Below are 14,005 nucleotides of genomic sequence, written 5' to 3'. Positions count from 1 at the left end.
CAAGAAAATCCCCCTGCAAGAATATATATGACAGTCTCAATGCCTCTTATAAAATAATTTACTATACATTTTTTATATACTTTTTAAAATACTTTGAATAAATACTTTATAAATAGAATACCTTACAGCAACAGACTCCTTCCCAGTACATCCCACATTCACAAAGGGGCAGGCCCGCCTCATTCAGAAGGAGCCTGCTAGACAGACAGAAGAAAGAGTCTGTTGCTTTAAGGTATTCTATTTATAAAGTTAGTGAATTTGGGTTCCTATCTCTTAGAGGCTAAACCACTACACCTTAGGACAAAAACATTTTCAGTTATACAGAAAAAAATAAAATCACTACCCAAGTATGTATAGTATTCATCTCACTTCATGAAAAGGCAATATTAATCAAAAACAAATCCGGCTACAGTGGCTCCTGCCATCAGTGAGAGGGCTCGGAAAGAAATTCTAATTAATCTAATACTAATTGTGCAAAACTTAGCAACCTGAATAAAGAACAGAAAGTAAGTATTAAACCAGTGACCTGGAAAGTTTACAACCAGATCAAATTAGGGAAAGAAACACAAAGATTGTGACTGATTTTAGAGTTGTCTAATTTAAGCATTGTGGGGGAAAAAAATGTGAAGGAATAAAACACCAAAAAAAAAAAAAAAAAGAAAACCCATGATCAGTCAGACCAAAGTCATTGAGCCCAGTATGATGATTCTGATGGTGGCCAGTACAGGTCCTAAGTGCCCAGCAAATCCCCATGAAGAGATCTATTCTTTTCAAGGGATAAGTGACAGCTGTTCTGAATCTGGCTAACAATGTTTTATGGACTTGTCCTCCATGACCTTCACCAAACCTCTTTGGGATCTGTCTGTTAATCGCCTTGATCTTGTAACAGATACCTGGCATAAACACAGGCAACTGCCTAAGGCACCAAATATCAGTTCAGAGGAGCCTGTTCACTTTAGAGCCATGTGTATGTGCCATTTCAATGGAGCTTCACTGTGGCACTTGTTTTCCTTTACTCCTCTTCTGGGTCTATGAACCCCCACTTCCCCTTACCCCAGCTCCTTCGATCTGACCCTGCAGATTCCATAGCTAAATTATACACCAGGTGCATAGTGAGAGGAATGGCCAGTAGGAAAAATGAGGTATTGATGCCCCTGTATAAGACCCTGGTAAAATCTCATTTAGAATATTGCAGCTTCAAAAAGATAAATAGGATATAGTCAGTCCAGAGAAAGGTTACAAAAATGGTTGGTGCTCTATGTCATAAGGCTTACAGGGACAGACTTAAAGATCTTAATATGTATACTTTGGAGAAAAGGCAGGAGAGGGGAGATATGATAAGACGTTTAAATGCCTACATGGCATAAATATGCATAAGACGAGTTTCTGTCACTTGAAAGGAAACTCCAGAGTGAGAGGGAATGGGATGAAGTTAAGGGGTGATAGGTTCAGGAGTAATCTAAGGAAATATCTTTTTGCAGAGAGGGTGGTAGATGCATGGAATAGTCTCTTGGTAGAGGTGGTGGAAATAATCTGTGTCTGAATTCAAGAAAGTGTGGGCAGTTACATGGGATCTCTTAGGGAAAGGAGGAGATATGGATGCTGCGGATAGGCAGAATGGATGGTCCATTTGGCCTTTATCTGCCATCATATTTCTATAAAATTATACTTTTGCTGACTGAATGGTCTGATACTATCTAAAGAAAAAGGGGCAGAACAAAGTTTATCTAGACAGAAGTGGTATTTAGCTGTTCTCCAGATATGTTTTACATTTCGTTTAGGATTGCATTAAAGCCACTTAAAACACATGGAGGGGCATTTTCAATAGGTTGAGGTAGGAATACCGAAAGGAAAGAGAACCATATCAACAACTTTCAACTTCAGGAAAGGAAACTACGAAGCAATGAGGGAAATGGTAAGGAAGAAACTTAGGAACACTTCCAAAAAATTGCAAACGGTAGAACATGCCTGGTCTTTTCTCAAGAACACGGTGAGCGAGGCGCAAAATCTGTATATCCCCAGATTCAGAAAGGGGTGCAAAAAGAGTTGAACAAAAGACCCGGCGTGGATAACTAAAATAGTGAAGGAAGCGATAGGCAATAAGAAAAATTCATTCAGGAAATGGAAAAAGGACAAAACTGAGGGGAACTGGAAAGAGCACAGTAAGTATCAAAAAGAATGTCACCGAGTGGTTCGAAAAGCCAAAAGAGAGTATGAAGAGAGGATAGCCAGGGAAGCACGAAATTTCAAACCGTTCTTTAGATATGTTAAAGGGAAGCAACCGGCTGGGGAGGAGGTGGGACCGCTGGATGACGGAGATAGGAAGGGAGTGGTGAAGGAAGAGAAAGAAGTGGCAGAAAGACTTAACATGTTCTTTTCGTCTGTATTTACAAACGAAGACACATCCAACATACCGGAACCTGAGCAATTCTTCAATGGAAATCAAGCAGAAAAATTAACATCCATGGAAGTTAGCCTTGAAGATGTATGCAGGCAGATAGAAAACCTAAAAACTGACAAATCCCTGGGTCCAGACGGAATCCATCCATGGGTTCTGAAGGAATTAAAGGAGGAGATAGCGGAACTACTGCAGCAAATTTGCAATCTATCCCTGAAAACAAGCATGATCCCAGAGGACTGGAAGATAGCCAACATTACGCCCATCTTTAAAAAGGGATCAAGAGGTGACCTGGGAAACTACAGACCGGTGAGTCTGACCTCGGTTCCGGGGGAAATGGCGGAAGCACTGATAAAAGAAAACATCGATGAACATTTTGAAAGAAACAAACTTCTGATAACCAGCCAATATAGTTTCTGCAAGGGGAGATCGTGCCTAATGAACTTATTGCACTTCTTCGAAGGAATTAACAAACGGATGGACAAAGGAGACCCCATAGACATCATATATCTAGATTTCCAAAAAGCCTTTGACAAGGTGCTCCATGAACGCCTACTCCGGAAACTGAAGAACCATGGGGTGGAAGGAGACGTACATAGATGGATCAGAAACTGGTTGGCGGGTAGGAGTGAAGGGCCACTACTCGGACTGGAGGAGTGTCACGAGTGGGGTCCCGCAGGGCTTGGTGCTCGGGCTGCTGCTATTTAACATATTCATAAATGATCTAGAAACAGGGACGAAGTGTGAGATAATAAAATTTGTGAACGACACCAAACTATTTAGTGGAGCTCGGTCTAAAGAGGACTGCAAAGAATTACAAAGGGACTTGAACAAACTAGGGGAATGGGTGACGAGATGGCAGAAGTTCAATGTTGAGAAATGTAAAGTATTACATGTGGGAAACAGAAACCCAAGGTACAACTATACGATGGGAGGGATGTTACTGAATGAGAGTACCCAAGAAAGGAACTTGGGGGTAATGGTGGACATGACAATGAAGCCGACGGCACAGTGCACAACGGCCGCTAAGAGAGCGAATAAAATGCTAGGTATAATCAAGAAGGGTATTACAACCAGAACGAAAGAAGTTATCCTGCCGTTGTTTCGGGCGATGGTACGTCCGCATCTGGAGTACTGCGTCCAATATTGGTCGCCGTACCTTAAGAAGGATATGGAGATACTCAAGAGGGTTCAGAGGAGAGCGACACGTCTGATAAAAGGTTTGGAAAACCTTTCATATGCTTAGAGATTGGGAAAACTGGGACTCTTTTCCCTGGAGAATAGGAGACTTAGAGGGGATATGATAGAGACTTACAATATCATGAAGGGCATAGAGAGAGTAGAGAGGGGCAGATTCTTCAAACTTTCAAAAAATAAAAGAACAAGAGGGCATTCGGTAAAGTTGAAAGGGGACAGATTCAAAACGAATGCTAGGAAGTTCTTCTTTACCCAACATGGACACCTGGAATGCGCTTCCAGAGGGTGTAATAGGGCAGAGTACAGTACTGGGGTTCAAGAAAGGATTGGACAATTTCCTGCTGGAAAAGGGGATAGAGGGGTATCGATAGAAGATTACTGTACAGGTCCTGGATCTGTTGGGCCGCCGCGTGAGCGGACTTCTGGGCACGATGGACCTCAGGTCTGACCCAGCAGAGGAATTGCTTATGTTCTTGTGTCTGAGTTTGAACGTCTTGGGAACGACGTCCAGAAATCCAGTAGAGAAAATGTTCATTTTCAAAATTGGAAGACGTCTATCTTTTTGGGCCATTCTCGAATGTATACTGTAGACGTTCACAAGAAAAACCTCACACAAAAAAGCAATCTTTTTGGACATCCAAGCAGCCAGCCTACCTGAGAAGTAAGCATAGTTAGGGGGATAGAGAATATACATGGTAACACTTAGGCACCATTTATACAGTAGAAGCAGGCCTATAGTGCCAGCACAATGATTTCATAAAACAGCCAACTAGACAAATGGTGGCACTAGTGCTAGGGTTTATACTTTCTTCATGTTTGAATATTGACCCTATGACTCAAAAATCTTTTTCACAGGTGGTGACTCTTAACAGGGAATCCAACAGTGTGTGCCCTAAGTGCATTACTTTGCAATTATCTACATCAAATTTAATCTGCTATTTAGATACCCAGTCTTCTAGTCTCATAAGACCATTCTATATTTTCTCATGATTCTTTGCTGTTTTAATAACTTTGGGTAATTTGTCTTCTGTAAAATTGATCACTTCACTCACTGATCCTTTTTCCTGATCATTTATGAATATGTCATACAACACAGATAAGAGTACAGACTCTTGAGACCCTCAACTACTGACTCTTTTCCATTTAGTCCTAGTCTCCTGCTCCATGACTCTTTATTTCCTAAGGGCTCCCTTTACTAAGGTGCGCTAGCGTTTTTAGCACGCGCTATGCGGAAAAACTAATGCCAGCTTAATGGAGGCGTTAGTGTCTTGCTCGTGCAGCATTGTAGTACGCGCTAGTGTGCGCTAAAACCACTAGTGCAGCTTAGTAAAAGGAGCCCTAAGTCTTTCATGAAGATCCTTAGGTGTTTTCTGAAAATTCAAATACACTTTCAAAGAAATCTAATAAATTAGAAGTCAAGACATCTCTATGGTAAAGTCATACTGATTAATTTCCATTAAGCTATGTCTATCTGTGGTCAGCAAATCTGATTTCTAGTAATTTCAACCATTTTTCCAGGCACCAACATCAGACTCACTAAGCTATATTTTCCCAGATCATCCCTGGAGTCCTTTTAAAAGTTTGGTTTTATATTGACTATCCTCGTCCTAGATATTGTGACTGGTTTTGAATGATAGATTACTGGTACAAGTTAGCAATTTCATGTTTGAGCTCCTGAATAGATAGTAACAGATAGTAGTAATGACAGATAAAGATCTGAACAGTCCATCCAATCTGCCCATAAGTTACACACGTTATAAATTCATGGTTCAAATAAATTGTCTTTTTTCTTTGATATTTCTCGGTCATATACTGTAAAGTTCACCTAGTACTGTCCTTAGGTTCAAATGGACCATCGAAGCTCAATCCAGCCTATCCAACTATCTTGTTATTTGTGGATACATACCATAAAGTCTGCCAGCAACATCCTCATGTTCCAAGTTACTAGAGTTCCCATCATTGTCCTTCCTAGACCATCCTATACCGAATATACAGGCCACAGACCACACAAGTTTGCCCAGTATCGGACTTAGTTCTTCAATTTATACCATTTATTTTCTAATTAGAGATCCTCTATGTTTATTCCATGATTTGGGGAATTCTGTCACCATTTTTCTTTCCACCACCTTCCTCTGGAGGACATTCCAGGCATCCACCATCCTTTCCATGAAAAAGAATTTCCTAATATTACTCCTAAGTCTATCTCCTCGCAATCTCAATTTATGCTCTCTAGTTTTATCATTTTCTTTTCTCTGGAAAAGATTTGGTTCTATATCAATGCCTTTCAAGTATTTAAACATCTGTATCATATCTACCCTGTCCCTCCTCTCCTCCAAAGTATGCATAATCAAGTCTTCCATTCTCTTCTCTTACTTCTTTTGGCACAAATCCCTTCCATTTTTGTCACCTTCCTCTGGACTACTTCAAGTTTTATATCCTTTGCCAAATATGGCCTCCAGAACTGAACACACTCCAAGTGTGGCCTCACCAATAACCTGTACAAGGGCATCAATACCTCCCTTTTTTACTGGTTACTCTTCTTTCTATACAGCTCAGCATCCTTCTGGCTATAGCCACTATCTTTATCATACTGTTTTGTCACCTTCAGATCCTCAGACAGGAAAAAGAATTCTATTACTTGGGATCTAGCTAGGTCATCAGACATCATACCTGGGTTGGTCACTGTTGGAAACAGGATACTGAGCTTGATGGACTTTTAGTCTGTCATAGTATGGCAATTCTTCTGTTCTTATTGGAGAAATTCAGGCAATATGTTTCTAGCCATTTAAATTAGAAGATGAGGATGTTATATGTATGCAGGTCATTTCCAGTGGCCACCCCCAGCAAAAGTCAAGATATGATGGTACTAAAGATACCAATGAAAACAACAATTTTAGCAATTCACTTCATAGCAATGCAGCAGATGAGATGGAACTAAAAACTATAGAAAAAAAAAAGATTGCCACAGAATGGTAGCTGGCAAGCAATGACCACAAATGCTCACAGTCTAAGCAATAAAAATCAGGATATGCAAGCCCTGACATTAGAGGAAGACTTAGATATTGTTGCCATCACAGAGACATGGTTCAATGATTACCATGGATGGGACACAAACATACTCGTACCAGGTTGCAATCTTTTCAGGAAGGACAGAGATGGTCAAAAAAGTGGAGGAGTAGCTCTCTATGTAAAGACCAATATCAAAGCAACTGAAATGCAGGGGGCCTGGGGAAAGGAACAAGTGATATGGATCAATTTGAAAAGAGAAGATGGAACTTCTTTCTATGCAAGTGTTGTCTACAGCCCTTTGACTACATTGCATTGCATTGCATTTTGAAAAGTATCAGATTGAAGAGATACCGCTCTGCTTCAATAATACAGCACCTCAACCCTGATGTCGGGAGGGGTGTCATTGAAACTCAGATATACCAAGATAAGTTATAAAAAGTTATAATCACAATCTCGAATTAAGGGCAAAATAAGATGAATTAATATGAAGTATTAAGAAAGTCATTGGTGCAATGCTTATGGATCAATTAAGAATTGAGCTGTGTTTGAGTTATACACTCAAACAGCTGTCTGAAGATCCCAATTAGTATAAATATTCAGAATAGAATATGTCTATAAGCTTCTTTTCCAAAAGATGTACTTCTACTACTTATCTTTTCTATAGTGCTACCAGGCATATGCAGTGCTGTATACCAGACATGGAAGAGACAGTCCTTGCTTGAAAAAGCTTACAATCTAGACAAAGTGGATACAAAAGGTGCTCGGGTGGGTTGGAGTTAGGAAATGAAAGCACCTTCAAAGAAGTGAACTTTGAGCATGGATTTGAATACTGCCATTGATGGACCTTGACGTACCAAGTCAGGCAGTTTGTTCCAGGCTTACATTGCCAGCGATGGACCTTGATGTACCAAGTCAGGCAATTTGTTCCAGGCTTACAGTGCAGCAAAGTAGAAGGGACAGAGTCTAGAGTTGGCCATAGAGGAGAAGGGTACAGATAAGAGAGACTTACCCAATGAGTTCACAGGGAGGAATAGAGAGAGAGATGAGAGAGGAGATATACTGAGGAGCTGTAGAGTGGGTCAGTAAAAAGAGTTTGAACTGTATGTGGAAACAGATAGGGAGCAAATGCAGTGATGAGGAGAGGGGTAGTGTGGGCATAGCAACATTGGTGGAATATGAGGCATGCAGCAGAGTTCTGAACATATTGAAGGGGGGAGAGATGGTTTAGTGGAAGACCAGTGAGAAGCAGGTTGCAGTAGTCTAGGAAAGAGGTGATGAGGGTATGGATGAGAACATAATAGCCTTACTGGGTTATACCAATGGTCCATCAAGCCCAGTAACCCATTCTTGTGGTATCCAATCCAGGTCACTAGTACCTAGCAAGACCCAAAGAGTAGCAACATTCCATGAGGTTCTTAGCAGTGCAATCAGAAAGGAAGGGTCAGATTTTAGCGATGTTATAGAGAAAGAAATGACAGGTTTTGGCACTCTGTTGGATTTATGAAGAGATGAGTCAAAGACTACCCCAAGGTTGCAAGCCAATGAGACAGGGAGGATGAGGGCATTATCCATAGAAATAGAGAATGGGGGAAGAGGATAGGTGGGTTTAGGAAGAAAGATAATGAACTCAGTTTAGGTCATGTTTTGTTATAGATGGCAGTGAGACATCCAGGTAACGATGTCAGACAGGCAGGTTGAGACTTGGACCTAAATGTCTGTAGAGATTTCAAGTGTAGAGATAGATCTGTGAGCCATCGGCATAGAGGCGATACTGAAAACTATGGGAGGAGATTAGAGCACCATGGAAAGAGTGTAGATTAAAAAAGTGGTCCCAGCACAGAGCCCTGAAGTACACCAACTGACAGTGGGATGGCTGCGGAGGAAGATCCACCAGACCATATGTTAAAACTGCGATGGGAAAGATAGGAAGAAAACCATTAGATTAAATAGCCCTGAAACCCAAGCAAGGACAGCATATCAAACAGTAGGTGGTGATCTACCATGGCAAAAGCTGCAGGTAGATCAATGAGGATGGAGTAGGGACCTTTTTGATTTGGCCAATAGCAGATCATTGGAGACTTTAGTTTCTGTAGAATGAAGAGGGTGAGTGCCCAATTGAACTAAGTCAAGGATAGCTTGAGACAAGAGAAAGTCAAGACAGCAATGGTAAATAGCACGTTTCAAGTAGCTTGAATAAGGAGGGAGACAGGGTGATAGTTGGAAGGGCAGATAAAGTCCAGTGAGGGTTTTTTGAAGAGTGGTGTAATGATGGCATGTTTGAAAGCATCAGGCACAGTTGCAATGGAGAGTGATAGTTGAGGATATGGCAGATAAAGGGGATGATAGTAGAAGATATAGTGATAAGTAGATGGGTAGAAATGGGATCAGAGGAACAAGTGGTGAGTTTGGAAGAGGAAAGAAAATATGTGGTTTACTCCTCAGTGATTTTAGGAAAGGAAGAGAAGGTGGTGAGGGCTGAGAAGGGGTTGAGAGAGATGGCTTGGTTGAGAACTCAAGGTTAATTTTGTGAACCTTGTCGTAGAAGTACTCAGCCATTGTCTGGGAGAGAGAGTCAGAGGGAATGGAGGTAGAGGGACCTTCAGTAAGGAGTGCAGTGTGGCAAAGAGATGGCAAGAGTTGGAGCTGAGAGAGTCAGTCAGGAGGATGTAGTAGTCTTGTTTGGAAAGCAACATAGCAGAGCAGGAGGTCAGGAAGAATTTGAAATTAATGAAGTATGCATGAGTGCAGGATTTGAGCTAGAGATGTTCAGCAGACCTGGCACAGGAGTGTAAGTAGCGGATTTTAGAGTTTAGCCAGGGCTAGGGTTTGGCACACCTTACAGAGCATAGGGTTTGGGGAGGAGTAAGGGTATTTAGAACAGAGGAAAGCTTGTTATTATAAAAGGAGATAGCCTTGTTTACAGACTAGTATAGCACAGTGGTAGAGAGGAGGGGTGAAGGAGGAGGAGAGAGTGAAAGGGTCGATGGCCTGAAGAATCCTAAATGTATAGGTAGAGATCAGCTGGGATGGGGGGGGAAGGTGAAGGGTTGTGAAAGTTATCAGATCATGGTCAAAACGGGGAAGGACTGTGATAAGGACAAGATCAAAGTAGTGGTTGTTATTATGGGTAGAGGTGGTGGAGCACCTTCATTTTTTTCTACATCCAACTCACCAGAACTTATGCTCATCCCCGATTTCCTCAGTAGGGTCTTCTTTTCATTTTCTGAAGGATGTCCTTTTGGATTTAAATGACTTTGTTCATCTTGATATTAAAATATGCTGGGTGGGTGTTTGATCTTTCATCCTTTCATAATAGGTAGAATAAAATTATAGAAACAGAGAAACACGAAGGCAGATAAAGGCCAAATGGCCCATCAAGTCTGCCCATCCGCAGTAACCATTATCTCTTCCTCTCTCTAACAGATCCCACGTGCCTATCCCAGGCCCTTTTGAATTCAGACACAGTCTCTGTCTTCACCACCTCTACCAGAGACTGTTCATGCATCTACCCCCTTTCCTGTAAAAAAAAGCTTATGTGGAGGGAAATGTTATCAAAAAAAAAAAAAAAGGAAAATACAACCCCATGTGGGAAATGTAATATCAAAAGAAAGAGAGTGGGGAAGGTACACAATCAACCAATTATGAGAATGAACAATTTATTGAAAATATAATACATATAGGAAACAGAGGATTTAAAGACTTTTTAGGCCTTGCTACATATTTTTTTGTATATGCTTTATGTGTTATACTTTCAATAAATTGGTCAATTGTGTCCCTTCCCCATTTTTTTTTTTTTTTGTGAGGGAAATGTTAAAACAGAAAAGGTCACAACAGGTCTACAAAAGTAATATTCCAAGATATATTGTGACCAGGTAAGACCTGGACTGGAGTAGCCCAAGCCCTGACCTGGATCATCCAAGCCTCAGCCAATCAGTTGAATGAGGCATGGAGAGGTAGAGGGGTATCTGCATTAAAATAAAAAGGTTCAGTACAGGTATTAATGTGAATTATAAGATGACTTTATTTTCTGGTCTTATATTGTAGTGCAATTCCAAAACATACAAAACACAAAACTCTCATTGGTGGCTAAACAGCCTGTTAGCCCACCATGTTTTATTCACTACTAAACTTCAAGCAAAATACAAAAATAACTTTTCAGTTTCAAGTCCTGGAACCTGCAACCTGCTTGCACTATTTGGACAGGTTCCTCATAGTTCTTCTGTGATTATGAAAATTCAGAAGCAGTGATTCCTGATCTTTCTGGTATTCTTAATTCAGTCAGAGGCAGTAATTCTTAGTTTTGTGTGGTAACACCACCTTATCAGAAACAGCATTTTTACTTTCCCCAAACTCTACTCTGTAATCGTACTCTCAAATAAGCATGACTCCTCAGGTTCCATTTCAACATCATTTGTAAGCATTTCTTCTGGCATTTCTGTATCAAATTCATCATTATCTTCAGAATAATGATTAGAAGTTTCAACGGTTTACTCCTTGCTTTCTGTAGAGAATGCTGGCTTCTGTCCTATGAATCCTGACTAGCACAAATCTGCTTCTCTCCAAGAATTCAGGTATCTTGTAAGCTTGTGGTTACCTCTGCTTCTGCCTCATTTGGCCTAGAGAACACACCCTTTTCCCTAGCATGGGCTGATTGCCCCTCAAAACACCTGTGGTTCTCTGGTGCTTTGCTAATGAGCCTGGATAGCTTCCCTGCTCATTAGCCCTGCCCCCAGAGCTGATTGCAGGAGCTAATCCCTTTGCGGGTTTTGCTATCACCTGCCTGGTGCATGCTGGCCCTTATAGTTCTTTGCTTTAGCATTCCCTGCATTAGAACTAGGAAAGTATAATAGTGTCACTTTTAGGATGCTTTTCACTGGGGATAAATTCTGCAGCCTGCTTCTAGGGGTAGTTTTAGGGATAATTTTAGAGCACTGCAGGGTTTCTTCCAGCATGACAGGACTCTCCCTGTCACAATATCAAATTAAGGATTTTAAATATAGAAATAATGAGGTACATATTCAAGGGGTTTACATGGGCAGCAGAGGCTCTTGCCCACTTAAACCCTGATCAACAGGACAGGAGGGGATATTCTGTGGTACTTTAATGGACAGTGCCACTGAAAATCCCCTGTGACTATTGCAGCACTGTTTAGTAAGTGTCAGGGTAGTTAGGGTGGCATTAGAGTGGAGCCAGCAAATGTGTGAAAGTTAGCCATACTTGGAGCCAATGCTCACATACCTAAGTGGACAGATAGGACCGCACAAAAAGCAGTCCTAGCTCTGCCTAGTTAGGTATGCAGATGTCAGCACTGAATATCAGCCAGCACCTGCCTAACTTAGGGTCCATAGATGACCAGAGCCATCCAATGCCGGTGCCCAGACATGGCCTGTGATTGACTACCTGGGTCTAATTCAACCTGTGACTTCAGCAGCTTCAAAACCATTGACTGCCATGGATTAGATTGTCATCTTTTTGGAGCAGGAACCATCTCTTGTGTGTTTAATGTATAGTGCTGCGTGCATCTGGTAGCACATAGAAATAATAAATAGTGGAATATTGCCTGGAAGATTTCTGTCTTAAATGGTTTACAGATGGAAGGTTATTGTATCAGCTTTACAGGGGCTGAAGGAAAAGGAAAAGGAAAAAAAAAAAAAACCATCCTGACTGAATAATTATTAAACCTGCTGCAAGCAGGTCGTACAACCTGTCAGGTTCCATTCAACAAAGAAGCCTCAATAGATTGGTTAGTCAATATGGTGTGACCTGCCTCTATCATTTTTATCCCTGTATTCCTTTAGAAATAACTGTTGACAAGCAAGTTGTAGGTGAGAATTTTTATTGGACTACAATAAAACCCAATCCTCAGGATACACTTAGCTAGTCAGGTTTCCAGGATATCCTCAGTGAATACATATGAGATAAACTTGCATTCACTACTAGAGAATGACACGGGGACAAATTTTTCTCCATCCCCTCAGGAATTCAAATTCCCCGTCCCATCCCCTCCCTGTGAGTGTTGTCACTGTCCTTATCCCTGCCCCGTTCTTGTAAGTTCTGTCTTAACTGAACAAGCCTCGAACCCACCCTTATGATTTTAAAGTGTTTGAGGCTTGTGCAGATGAGGACAGAGCTTGCAGAAATGGGGCAAGGACAGGAAAAGACCTCACCAGGGCAGAACGTGAAAATGAGTTACCGCGGGGAGGGGGAAAATTTTGTTCCCGTGTCATTCTCTATTCACTACCCCATTCTATGCAACTTGTTCATTATCCATTATTCTACAAACCTGAGCAACCAGACACAGAAACCAGAATCCTTAACGCCTAGAAATTTTCTACATCCTCAACTGTGACTGTTTTAGAGAGTAAATTTTAAGAGACCAGGTAAAAGGAAGGACTTCTAGCTCCTAGGAAGCCTTCAGCAGGAGATGCGAAGGCATGATGAGAGGAACCAATTAGCAAGGAATTGTTATCACTTGAGGTAGTGCAGTTGCTCACGTCCTCCTTGGTTTCTCAAGATGTGCTTGGGGCTAGATTGACTGAAAAGCCCAGCATCTAATTTACATACATGACAGGGGAAATGTCTTAACTGTGGCCAAAAATGAAGTCAGAAGAAGCTGAAAAAAAAAATAGAAACTTATTTTGCATGGAGCAGTTGAGGGGCAAGTGCAATGATGTTAAGCCAGCTGAGGAGGATTTTTATTTTTTTTGGCAAACCTAAAATAAAATCTCCAATTTAAAATCACTGAGCTGTCACTGCTTTTACAGATCCATATTTCTTGCAAGAGTCCCCATTAAAACATATAAAGCCTATGCAATCTTTTCCTCTCTTTCCCTTCTACTTTTTATTGGCCTTAATAAAAGGTTCTCCTCTTTCTAAAGCAGATTTTATTAGCCATCCAGTGTATGAGAGCATTAATAACCCCTGGCACGAGTCACTTTTCCTTGGCTTTAATGCTACTAGGCTTTATTTCACAAATCCACACCAATGCCAATACTTTCTTATATTCCCGAAACAACCTTTAAGCTCTGTGCGGATTATAAGATCTTCAAGAAGGCCAGGCAGTCCCTAGAAAATTTACATTTGCTGATCAATTATTGTTACAGCTAACACAGAATATATTGTCTAAAAGAATAAGCTTCCAAGTGTTTCCTAAATAAATAATAACCAATAAGTCCCAACCTGGGAAGGAAAAAATTCCAAACCTTAACTGCCAAATATGTTAAACTGGCTGAAAATATTGTTTTAAAAATGCAATCCCCAAGATTAGGAAACTGAAGAAGTAGAGGATTTCTTTTCTACCCCTTAAGGCTAAATAATACTGGAAACCCAGAATCCCACAGTGCATATGGAAAGCACATGGTACCACTATAAAATGTCAGAAAGTTCTAATTGTTAGGTGTT

This window comes from Geotrypetes seraphini, chromosome 6 (assembly GCF_902459505.1).
Source record: "Geotrypetes seraphini chromosome 6, aGeoSer1.1, whole genome shotgun sequence".
NCBI classification, from domain to species: Eukaryota; Metazoa; Chordata; class Amphibia; order Gymnophiona; family Dermophiidae; genus Geotrypetes; species Geotrypetes seraphini.
This window is presented reverse-complemented; position numbering follows the sequence as displayed.